Raw genomic sequence first — 10,554 nt, 5'->3', positions numbered from 1 at the left:
TAGTTTTCAAGGGTATAATTTGCTGAATTCGAATTAGCAGAAGAGAACAGGGTTATGTCCCTTAAAAGCAAACAAACAAACAAAAAAACTCTGACAGGAATCTTGATCAGTCTTTAAATGCTAAGACTACAGAGCTAGAACAGAGACTTCACTATATGGCAAGTACCTACCAGGAGAGTGAAGGCAGAGAAGTTAACAGGCCATTGCAAAAAGACCACCCTTGAGCGTAAAACTATTGTGTTGAACTCAAATAGAAATGGGGCTACTAAACCATATATATCACGGGTACATATTGACTCCAAAAACCGTATATTTACATTGCTTGTTTTCTCTCCCATTCACCTGTGAACTCCTTGAGGGCAGGGACTGTCTTTTGCCTCATTTCATGTCCCCAGTCGTTAGTACAGTGCCTGGCACATAGTAGGTTCTTAATTTTAATTTTTATGAAAAGTTTCTTGACTAACTGATGTGACACCTTCCCTAATCCTCCATACACAGGGAGACAGTCACCAACACCAATTTCTAAAAACAAGTAGGCAAATTATGATTTTTTTTCCTGATAAAGGCAAGAAGTTAGAGATTCACCTGTGGTAGTCTTTTGAATTAGGGAAGGGTCATGACCTTGAGAATTCTGAGCACAGCCCTGGGAGCCTCTAACTCTAGGAAAAGATTCAGGGTAATTTTCTAGCTGAGATATGGGGAAATGTCAGAGTTAGACCAAGCAGTGATTGATAATTCTGGAGATTTATTTAAGCTGAGCAAGACACTGATATTTATCTGGTTCTAACATATGGTATCTCTTCACATATCCATCTCTTATAGTGATGTATATTGTCAATAAATACCTAATAAAGAATTATATTTTTATGAAAAAGCACACCTGAATGTAGAAATATGTGCTGTAGCTAGTACCTCTTGTCTACACTCTAGGGAAATACTAACATACTCAGCTTGTGAACCAAAATTCAATGTATTGAATGACAGGTCTGACAGAAGCAACCTACATTTTTATAATACATTATGTTTTACAAAGGATTTTTCTAACAAACTCTGGGAGGTAGGGAAGCGTCAGCATTATTATTTCAATTTCACAAAGAGGAAATTGAGGGTCAGAGTGGTTAGATGGTTTAAGGTCACAGAGATGGTAAATGTCAGAGCTAGTCATGCCAAGGTCACTTGACTGGAGGTCTAACTTTTTTCCACTCTTCTACACTGCTGATTGGGAGGTACAGAGTTTCATAAGATCATAGGCTTTAGAGGTGGGAGAGACCTTGAGATAATTTAGTCCAACCTGTTCAGATAGTTAGTAACAAAGGCAGGATTCAAGCATAGGTCCTTTTTGAACTTACTTTACAAATACAAACTTGGCAAACTTGGCAAGCGGCAACCCAAGATTTCATAGTGACAATGGAATTGATCTGGACTCCAGATCATATATGTTACCAGAAACAAACCAACATGGCTGGGTTAATTGGGAAAAGAAACTGATTCAGATTTATAAGTCATTTCCCCAATTGATAAATGGTCAAAGGATATAAACAAACATTTTCAAAGGAAGGAATCCAAGCTATCAATAGTCGCATGAAAAACATCATTCAAATAACTAGCAATTAGAAAAATTCAAATTAAAGCAACTCGGGTTCCAGTTCACATCCATCAAATTGCCCGAAATGGTGAAAAAAAAATGACAAATATTGAAGAAACTGTATCCCCATGGGCACATTGAGACACTGTTAGTAGAGCTATAAATTGGTCCAGTCATTTGGAAAGCTGTTTGAAACTATTCACCAAAAGTCAATAAATTTTGCATACTTGTTGACCCAGTGATATCACTACTTTACCTGTGACCCCAAACAGTACAGAGAAAGAGAAAAGAGACCCCTTTGTACAAAAATATTTATAGCATCTCTTTTTATAGTGGCAAAGAACTGTAGACTAAAGGAGTGCCTATCAGTTGAGGAATGGCTGAATGAATCGTGGTATATGAATATAATGGAATATTACTGCATGCAAAGAAATGGAAACAGGAATAGTGTCAGAGAAACCTGGGAAGGTACCTGCATCTACTAGTGAAGATGGAAATGAACAGAACCATGAGAACAATTTATACAACAAGAGAAACATTATAAAGACAAACAACTTTGAAAGACTGGTCAATGGAATCCACGATTCCAAAAGGCTAAAGATGAATCATTCTACTTACCTTCTGGGAGAAAAGTGATGAACTCCAGATGAAGGATAGAACACAAATATTTTAAACATGGCTAATAAGGAATTTTTTTTTGCTTGACTATGCTTATTTGTTTCAAGGGTTTGGTCATTTTGGTTTTTCACTGAGAGAGAGGAAGTAATAGGGAAAGAAAAGTGCTTCTTTCTTTTTCTTTTTCTTTTTTTTTTTTTTTAGTGAGTCAATTGGGGTTAAGTGACTTGCCCAGGGTCACACAGCTAGTAAGTGTCAAGTGTCTGAGGCCGGATTTGAACTCAGGTACTCCTGAATCCAGGGCCAGTGCTTTAACCACTGCGCCATCTAGCTGCCCCCAGAAGTGCTTCTTAACTGGAAAATAAATAAAATAAAAGTTCAGAAGAAAAGACTAACCCCTAGAGCAATTTTGGTCCAAACCATTGTGCCAATGACTAATTCAGAAGAGTAGTAGGATTCAAGGCTTAGGGATGAATCGTTATTGGACTGACAACATTTAATCCTCTGTCAGCTCACAGCTTGGTTGCCCCAAGTCCATTTTCCTGATTTCATTATTTCAGCACGCCTGGACAAAAGGTTAGCTGTTGTGCTAGGTATATCCAGCTCACTCTTTCTCTTAGCCTTCGTCTTGCAATTTTCCTTAATAGAAACACTACTTTACAAATGTTTTCACCTTTATCTTTTATTATGTGATGGAGAAGAGGGGGAGGAGGGGAGAATGAATGGAAAGTTAGAAATGTCTAGTCCTTGTACAGGTATGGATTGAAAATGATTAGTACTGAGGTTCTTTTCAATTCTGTTTCTCTGATTATGTGGAATCTGAATAAAAGAAATGGCTATTATCTCTCCCTCTGCATTATCTATATTTTAAATCCAGTGGTGAAGATGTGTGCCAGAGACTGGGGTGGGGTGGAGGGCTAAGGAGACATGGGGGAGCTTTAGGAGGTGGATACATTCCAAGACCTATTGGCCCTACCAGTGGGTTAATCATTTAGCATACACAGATGATTTAATATTAATACAGTCAGAGTTCCCAGAAAAAAAATACCAACACTGTTTATCACTCTGTCTTGTTGGTGGAAAAACAAAGAAAACAAAGCACAGATGGCAAGATTGGGCAGGGGGGCCAGAGGGAGAGACAGAGACAGAAAAGAAAGACAAGATCAGAGATGGAAAGCAGGACATTCTCCTCTACTTTGTAAGAATATAATTTTTCTTTTCTCTTATTCAGGGATATCATCCTTTTATTTTTAAAACCAAAAGTATTTGCCTTCATCACATTAATCATATGTAACTATCTTGGCTGGCCAAATACATTTTCTGTGTTGCTAATTTAGAACAGTTTCTCTTTGTACGGGACTGGGGCTCAGGTTCTTAGCTGATATCTGGAACGCATGTTAGTTAGGGTAAAGGCACAGCATGTCTCTGCTTCACTGTGTGTCTGGAATGTCAAACATGAGTTTAAAAGACTATATGCCCAATGGCAAGAGATTAAAATGGGGGGGTTAAAGTGAGAACCATCATTAATGCCATTTTATTTCATCTATTTCATTTTATATCCTTTTTGGCTTTAGCTACAACTAATCTTGGGATGTGTGTTTTTTAATTGTTGGCCATCACTTTGCTGGAAATTGTTTTTTAGAACTGCTTAATCTAGACTACCATGTTCAGTCATTTCCACACATTGTAAAGACAACTGTTGGTGCCTATTGTAATGGAAAGATCAGTTGCTTATCATAGATTCATAAGCTTTTAGGACTGAAAGAGACCTTAAAGACAATGTAATCCTATTCCTTCCTTTCACATGGTGGTAAACTGAGGCTCATAGAGAGGAAGTGATTTGTCCAAGGTCACAAAAGGAGTAGCCAAAACCCAGTTCTCCTAAATTTTGAGCCCAAAGATCAGTCTATGACATCATGATTGGACCATTAGAAATTCATTCTTTTCATTTGAAAATATTGTTTTTAAGATTCCACTCCCCATAAAAATGCAAATATCCCTAGATAATACATTCAGCCATAATCAGCCATTAAAAACCTAGTTGATAACACTATATAATGATTAATACCATTAAAGAACACCTCACTATGAATTGAGATTAAAATGTTTTCCAAAAAAATAACTGTAAATATAAACTAAACTAAAAATGTCCAGTGACTACATTTATGTAACACCTGGGGTAGAAAAGTGACCTATAATGTGAGATGCTCTGTGTCAGCATCCATTCAAGAGTTCCCACCAATACCACCAGAAAAACAGAAGACATAGAAAAGCAGCATGGAGGAATGGATTGCCTGCTTTAGAATCAGGAAGATCTGGGTTCACATTCTACCTCAGACACCATGTGATCTTGGGCAAATCCCTTTCCTATAAAATGAGAGGGTTGAACTTAGTGTCCTCTAAGATATCTTTTAGTTTTTAATCTATGATCCTAGGAATCTGTGATTAGTTCTAAGCTAAAAGCATTGAATTAAATGGCATTGCAGATAAATTGATAGCAAAAGGTCCCTCACCCCTGCCATGCATGTATGGAATGCATTCTCTCATAGGTATGACATCAGTAAGGAGAGGCACACATATAGATGACATATGTGAAGGGCACGTACATAGGGAAAATGCATGGCCAGGAAATACACCATGAAGAGACTTATGCAAGAAGCCCATGTGACTAAGGTATACAAGTGAAGGGCACACATATCTAATCTTATTTGGAGTTACTCACATGCACAAATGAATAGTTACAAAAACAAAACATTAAGTGAAAACTGGGAGGGGCATCATCCTCTGCTACCATTTTTCCTTTCTGCCTTATTATCCATAGGTGCTAGCAACAAAAGAACTGGTATTCTGGGCACCATTCTGACAAACACAAATCTTGCTGGTCCCCCACTACATTTATGTAGATAGATATATAATCTCACTGGTTCTTCTACTAATATCAGTTGCAATTCCTCCACATCTTCCAATCTTATGATTGATTCTTTAGCATCCTTCTATATATGATATATATATATGTATATAAAATTACATATAGCAATGTCACCTTTTTAATAAAAATATTGCTGTGCCCCCTTTTGGAAATAATATAATACAGTATTTGAAACAATCAGATTTAAACTTAATTGTTCAATATCTCAAATGACTATAACTATTTTTAGTTTATTTCATTTTTTTTAAGTTACAGGCTTATATTATACTTATCAAAACAAATGATGTCGAGAAATGTAACAGATGTTATAGTACTTTTAATGTCTAAACAAAGATTAACTTTGCACTTGCACACTTTACTTTCAAGTGCAGCAGGCAGCCCAACATAACTTTCTCTTTGCTGACTTTGATTTGAACTTTGTTTCCATGCAACAAGGAGATAGATAGGGGATTTTGAACATTCTTCATCCCACTTTATGGAGAGCTTATTCTGGTCCTCTGACTATCTTGAAGGTATCAGTGAGGCACTTCATTCCTTGCCTCATTTGCATTACTTGAGGAATGTGATTCCTTTTCTAGAATATAAACTCCCTGAAGGCAAGACCCGTTTGACTTTTATAGCTGTATCCTCAGTGCTTAGCACAATTCTGGCACATAGTTGGCATTTAATAAATGCATATGGGTTGACGGACTTTCTAGTCATGCGTAGTCTTGATCATATCTATAATGAAAATAATCATAATAGCTAACATTTATATTGCACTTTAAGGTTTTACAATACTTTACATATGTTACATATAACATATAAAAAATTTAATCCTTAAAAGGATACTATGAGGTAGTTGATTATTATCATCATCCACATTTTTTTTTAAGTGAGGCAATTGGGGTTAAGTGACTTGCCCAGGGTCACACAGCTAGTAAGTGTTAAGTGTCTGAGGCCGGATTTGAACTCAGGTACTCCTGACTCCAGGGCCGGTGCTCTATCCACTGCACCACCTAGCTGCCCCACATCATCCACATGACAAAACTGAGGCCTAAAGAAGTTAAGTGACTTGCCCAAAGTCAAATAGCTAGTAAGTATACAAGCTAGAATTTTAATTCAGGTCTTCCTGACTTCAAGTTGAGCACTCTATCCACTGTACCACCTAGCTGCTTTTTATGCAACTTATCACATTCGAGTCCTTCTCAGCAACATACTTGAGCCTGATTATACCCGAGTGCTCTTTTCCATTGCCGTTTAGGTTAACTGCGTTTTTTATTCTTTGAGACTACAATGTTCCATGATTCATAGCCATAAAGCATTACCAAGAGAATACTGGTGCTAAAGAGATATACCAAGAAGTTTGGTAGCATTGAAAAAAACTGCACAATTTCCCCAATGTAGGGCAACCCCATCTTCCCCTCTACATCACTCTGGGCCCAGACCACCATTAATTTGTGTTGCCTTTCTAAGACAGAGAGAGGGGAAGACTTGTATGAACTGATGTATAGTGAAGTGAGCAGAACCAGGAGAATGCAATGCACAGTGACAGCAACATTGTTTGATGAAGAACTGTGAATGACAATTATTCTCAGCAATACAATGATCTGAAACAATCCCAAAGGACTAATGATGAAGCACATTATCCACTTCCAAAAAAAGAACCCATATTGATTGAACACAGGCTGAAGCATGCTATTTTTCACTTTTTCATTTTTTCTTTTATTCAAGTTTTCTTATACAAAATGACTAATATGGTAATGTTTTACATAGTTGCACATGTATAACCTATATCTGATTGCTTATCACCTCAGAGAGCTGGGAAGAGAGGGAGAGAAGGAGGGATAGCATTTGGAACTCAAAACTTTAAATAAAATTGTTTATTGGGGGCACCTAGGTGGCGTAGTAGATAAAGCACTGGCCCTGGATTCAGGAAGACCTGAGTTCAAATCTGGCCTCAGACACTTGACACTTACTACCTGTGTGACCCTGGGCAAGTCACTTAACCCTTATTGCCCCACCAAAAAACTGTTTATTGTTTTGTTTTTTTTAAAAAGGAAGACAGAGAGACAGACAAACAGGTAGAGAGACAGATGAACAAATGGGGGTGTGTGGACAGATATAGATCATTGATAGAGAAATAGAAAGAGATAGGCAGATATATAGACATTTGGATGTAGTAGATAGATATATAGACAGATGGACAGACAGACAGATACACAGATAGATAGACAGACAGACAGACAGACATAGATAGGCATGCATAGATACTAATGTTTTAAATTAATGTACTAATTAATTACTTTAAGCCACAGTACCTGGCATGTAGTAAATGCTTAATAAATGCTTGTTGATTAGTTGAGCTCACCAAACTAAATGAAGTATATATATATATATATATATATATATATATATATATATATATATATATATATATATATACATATATATATATATATATACTGACTGCATAATTCATTAAAACAATTTTTGGTGTGATGAAAATCAAGTTTGAAAATGTGGTGAGTGAAACCAGCACCTTTATCCCCATGAGTTGTGGAATACAGCTTAGATGAGATGGGATTTGAGGAGCTCAATAAATGACTAAACAGAAAGTGCTTGTGAAGTTGAAAAGAGAGCTTTGAATATTAACAAGGAACAGCTCCTTAATCATCCAGAGGAATGGATTGTTAATGGTGGGATTTCAGGCATAGGACGCCCCAAATCACAGCCTCTAGATTAATGCCTACTTCGCCTCTGAATGCCTCACTTGGCAGAGTAGCCCAGCATGCCTCTTTTTGGCACTGTGTGTGGGGCCAGCTCCTTCTTTTACAAGCAAGGTCAATGCTAGGAATGGTGAGAACAACACGGGCATGTCATCCTGGCACCACCTGCTCTCTCCAGCCCATAAAATATTTAATAATACACGAATGATTTAGCAGGCTTGCTAGCCAGGATCCCCAAGTAAATCATTCCTATTTCCCACTGCGGGGGCTGTCTAAAATCTCCCGGAGGTAGCTTAAAACTACCAATGTCAGGAATAGCTGTGGCAGCAGTATAGTTGTGATCTCAACATTGCATTTCAAACACTGGTTGTTGCTGGGAGAGATGGTGCTCCCAGGCAATGATTGGAATCTAGCTACTTAACTTATGAATCACTAGTCTTTGTATTAAATACAATTTTTAAACCTATGAGAGGATCTAGAGAGGTGGGGGGCTAGGGATGTGGAATGTTGCATATCCTTTCAAATGAATTCTTTTAAAAAATTAGTTTTGTTTCATTGTTTTTCTTTGTCACAAAAAGGATGGTTCTAAGACAGAGGAGCAGTGGTCAGATATTGTGAAATGACTGTATTTTTAAAATAAAGGTATTACCAAAGCTTTTTAAAAATAGTCTGTGCAAGGTAGGTTCTCAGGGAGGAAAATGGGCAGCAATTTTGGTCCATTTGAACCATTTCTTTCTTCTACCAATCAAGCCCTCTGAACAGTGAGATGCACACAAATGTGGGACATCCATAGCAAAACTGGTATGGCAACAGCTGGACAGTGTGTGTCTGATCAGTGTGGACCGTGTCCTAACTAATAAATGTCAGCTTGACGTGAATTCCTTGGTAAAACACAGCCTAGATAGAGCCAAGAGGGAAAACAAAATCTTTTCTCAATGAAATGGAATCCCAAGGCCTCAATAAAAGATCCTACCTGGAAATAATGATTTATTACCTCTCACTCAAGAGGATGATGGATGCAATTTACCCAGTGATGACCATATCATGGAAGCTGTTGCTCATTTAGAAGGATACAAACACGTGTGTGTGTGTGTGTGTGTGTGTGCACGCGCACACATGCACTCACATCTAAATACAGATTTACATGGAGTTTTGTTAAAACTCAAAACCTAAACTCACAGTTTTGTCCCTGAAATGAAACTAGAAATATTAGATATTTTCTTAAATTGATACTCCTCTCCCCTCAACAACAATAATCAGATTCATTTTATTCACAGGACAGATTTAACTGGAGAGTTTTTAGATATGTTAAATTGAAGATCACTCCAGATTCAGAATCATAAGGTAAGTCCTTTCCTAGCATATAAATGGTGCCATTGCAATACAAAGAGGCTGAGCATCCAAAACTCAACAACTCATTGTAGCTAGCTAAATTTGAATATACACATGCCTCAAATGAACTTAGACCTGTGGTGTCCTAGGGCCATTTCAAACTGACTTTCGAGAGCTGATTGTTAAATTTTCATTATGAGCATTTATACATTGGAAATTGTCAGATGCTACAATCAGAACTTGATTTATTATTTTATCGATTGCCTAGATTTAATAAAGTGATGAAGAAAATGTTAATAATGCCAATTAAGCTGATAAATGTGTTGTGTATACATTTTTTCTCTGGAGAATGGGCAAACACCCCTCTGGCTCAGATCATATATAATTAGTAGCAAGCTAAAAGAGAGAATGAACCAGATTAAAATCAGAATATCTGTGTCAAAGTTCCAAACCTGATATTTATATTTTTGTGGCCTTGAGCATATCACCTTGCATCTCTGGGCCTCGATATCTCTATCTGTAAAATGGAGGGATTGGCCCTTCATAATCTCTCTTTAAAGTCACTTCTAGATCTCAAAGTTGGTCTTTCATTTATTTGTATATTATTTGATTTGATTTGATTTGAAACCCTGGAACAATTATTTTCTTTTATAGGAGGAACAATTGTATACTTTTGTAACAGAATTATAGGCAGTGCTTAAGGTAGGAGGAACTTTAGAGATAAACTAGAATAACTCTCTAAGCTTCCTTCCAGAAGAGGAAACCAACCCAGAGATGGGCTTGCCCAACACCACAATCATTAGGTCCCAGAACAGACTGGAATCTAGGTCTCTTTATTCTTAGTGTAGTTTATTTTTCCCATTGTACCCCTTTTAAAGTATCCAACCAAAACACAAGCTCTCATTTTTACCAAAAATATAGTCAGTCAATAAACCAGCATTTATTAACACATTTTATGTTCCAGGCTAAGCTGCTGTCCTAAATTCTGGAAATGAAAGGGATATACTCAGTAATAAAAGATGAAGACGAAGGTGAAATTAACTATTTTAAATAATTACAACCTACTTTAAAATCTTCACATTCCTATCTGGAAAACATGAGGACCCTTCTTGATCATACGCCAATCATCGGACTCGAGTGGCTACAATTCCTCATTTTTGTCATCCACGAATTAATATCTACCTTTCTTCTCCTCTCTGTCCAGATCTCTGCAATAAACCCAATTCATCCATTCCTTGAACTACTGAGCTTTTCAGGACATTAGAACTGATGGTCACATAACAATTGAAAAAATCATTATATAATCAGTCCTACTTCAGCAGTAAAGGTGGCTGAACTCATTAGGACAGAGTAAGTCTGATGCCAATGTCTTAGCTGTCACAGTC

The 10,554-nt window shown here is 37.1% G+C and overlaps 1 long non-coding RNA gene across 1 annotated transcript; it reads left to right on the top strand.

Moving 5' to 3' along the window:
* Positions 1–3,319: 3,319 nt before the first annotated feature.
* Positions 3,320–10,228, top strand: LOC122741510. Its single transcript, XR_006354847.1, has 3 exons — positions 3,320–3,398; positions 9,115–9,181; positions 10,134–10,228. It is a non-coding gene; the product is annotated as an uncharacterized LOC122741510 (long non-coding RNA).
* The last annotated feature ends 326 nt before the right edge of the window (positions 10,229–10,554 follow it).

The sequence above is a fragment of the Dromiciops gliroides genome, chromosome 1 (assembly GCF_019393635.1).
Source record: "Dromiciops gliroides isolate mDroGli1 chromosome 1, mDroGli1.pri, whole genome shotgun sequence".
Lineage (NCBI taxonomy): Eukaryota > Metazoa > Chordata > Mammalia > Microbiotheria > Microbiotheriidae > Dromiciops > Dromiciops gliroides.
Note: the sequence above shows the minus strand (reverse complement) of the source record. Positions and strands in the feature narration are given on the sequence as shown.